We start from the raw sequence: 2,692 nt of genomic DNA on the forward strand, positions 1-2,692 counted from the left end.
TAGTCTGATTTAAACTTATTGCTTTGTGTTCTGTATGTGGCTGCTTGTCATTAACATTTTTTTATTCTCAGTTCTTATGCTTGATAATTCAGCCATTCTGTAAAATACTTTAGAATGTATTTTGTATTCAACATTTGTTGACTACATCATTTACAGTTTTTTTTAATCTTAAACCTGCACTATGAGTTCAGCTGTGCAAAAGAATTTGGAAAACTTTTTGTATAGTCTGATCTTTTCTGTTTCATAATTAATCTATGAAGTAGTATCTTTTAGTATGTGATACAATTTGTATCAGCAATATACTTTTAATGATTTTTATGCTCGTTTTGATTATTCAAGTGAAATATACGAAGTATTTTTGTTTGAAGCTACTAACAATTGAAAACAAGCAGTAACATGGAAATGATAATTCTTAGAGTATCTGTCTGGCATTCATAGGCCACAGAAGCCATACAGTGCTAATCTCAAGCAATTATTCCTCAAAGATTATTTGGAAGGGGAAGGTAAGGGTTCTCTTTTTTTGTTTTGTTTTGTTTTTGTTTTTCATTCTTACTTTTTATTCTTTGACTGTGGGTAGAGTTGTTTCATGTTTGAACATCCCATGTTAAAAGTTCTTGAACTTTCTTGCAGCCAAAATAATGATGTAATTATTTCAGTTGTCATTCCCAAAGACTTCCTTTTGTTCTAATAAGAAATGCAAAGTAGGATGCAATATTGGCTCATTATCTAAATGGAGATTTCATTCCTTGATATTTCACCTGCTATCAAGAAACCTCCTGCTACATTCAGCTTTCCTAAGTGGCAGTGGGCAATTTCAGAATTCAATTTAGATTATCTCTGAAAGTTGTGGTAATTGCTGCATGCAAAGTCTTAGCTGAAAGCATACCAGACATCTTGTTTATTCCTATTAAAATAACCTCTGCTTGCGTCACTTCTATTTACCTTATCACAGTTGGCCACCATTTTAATAATAGCAGGTGAATGCTCCATTTATAAAATGAACTACTTTGCAGATGTTCAAAATCCATCCCAAATGCCAAACTCTTGAGCATGCCTGTTCTTTTAGTTGCCTTACTGCTCTGCCTTGCTCTTGGAAAGTCTCAGCAGTAGACAGGGAAAACAACTTTCAGATTACTGTTGACAGACCAGCAAGAAGGCTGTGCAGGTAAAACTGAATTGGTGGGCAGTCTTTGTAAATACTTGTCTGACTGTGCCTTATTAACAAAATAGTTTGATCATGAAGTTTTTTTAAAAAATCTTTGGTGAATACAAGTTTAATTAGGGCTTGGGTTTCTTTCAGTCTTATGCCAAATGATTATCATTATTGAAACATGCAGTTAATTGGAACAGTTGAGTATATACCTTTTCCCTAAGGTAAAACATAGCAATTAGCTTCTGAATACAAATGCCCAAGTTGCATCTTAGTTCTGCAAGATAGTTTTAACAAAAAAAGCCCATAACTGGAAGAGCTTTGAGGAAATTGGTCAGCCATTTTGCTCAGCGTAATGTTACTAAATATCTTATATTGAAAGCACTTCACATGTAAACTGTACAATGTATTTCAAAATAAAGTTTTTTAATTAAAATGGGAATTTTTTGTGCCTAGTAGTAATAACCAGCAATGACAGTTCAGAAACCCACTCAGAGAGAAATTTAAAGCTTTGTGAAACCTGTACTAAATTAAAAAGCCCTTGTAAAAGCTTTTTCTTTTTTTTTTTCAAAGAACTCAGAATATTATTTTTCCCTTTTGGTGGGCTTGGAAGGAGTTGACTTCAGTGCTCTGTTTCTTGGTGTGTTTAAGATGTGTCAGGAGGAAAAGCAGAATCTTCTGAAAAAATCTTCACTCAAGACTATTAATTCATTATTATTATTATAGCTTTACCACACATTTTATTCTCATTTAAATATACGTTTGTATATAGCATGTTGGGACAAAGATTGTCTGGTTTAGATAATACTGAATATTAAGTCCTGCTCATTTTTCTGGAGGTTTCTTCTATGCATAGAATGCCTGAGCTTTGACTGCTCTTTTGGTGCAGAAAATCCAGTCAGGGACATGATTCCCATTTTAAAATTTTGGTATTTTAGAGAAATGTTCACTGTGTGAAAATGTTGATTAAAATACTCCTCTCGTTTTCTGTTCTCATGTTGTTCACAAAGGAGCTTTATGTATTTTGTTTCCCTTAAATACTGCCTAAAAAGTTCTTTTTAAGTACTGTCTACTGAGTTCCTTGTTCTTCAGTTCAATTTTTTTGACATTGAAGTGGCACAATAGGTCTTCCACGGTATTGTGTTTAGATTAGCAGAAGTAGGAGGAAGCAGAGGCAGAAACAGTATCATTCTGCAGGGCAGTGAATGGCGCTGGACATTGGGAGCCACCTCCTGCTTTGAAGCACTTGTGGCATGGAGTGAGTTTGGTGTAGCTGCTCCAACTCTCAGCCTTTTATTTAAAGTTATAATGACAGCTTGGCTGTATATGTTTGTTTTAAAGATCACTACTTGAGTGGCTTTGATCCAGTGTTCTCATTTAAGCTGGACTTCTACTCCAGTGCAGTTCTCCTTTCTCAATGCCTTCAGAAATGTTGAGTTTGCCCTTACTTTCTCAGGCAGCTCTTGCTCTCACTGGTTCCCATTTAGGGGCTTGTTGCTGTGTCTGAGGAATCTTGCATATTGCTGTAGGCTTTACTTGGGA

The sequence above is a fragment of the Cyanistes caeruleus genome, chromosome 2 (assembly GCF_971803275.1).
Source record: "Cyanistes caeruleus chromosome 2, bCyaCae1.hap1.1, whole genome shotgun sequence".
NCBI lineage: Eukaryota > Metazoa > Chordata > Aves > Passeriformes > Paridae > Cyanistes > Cyanistes caeruleus.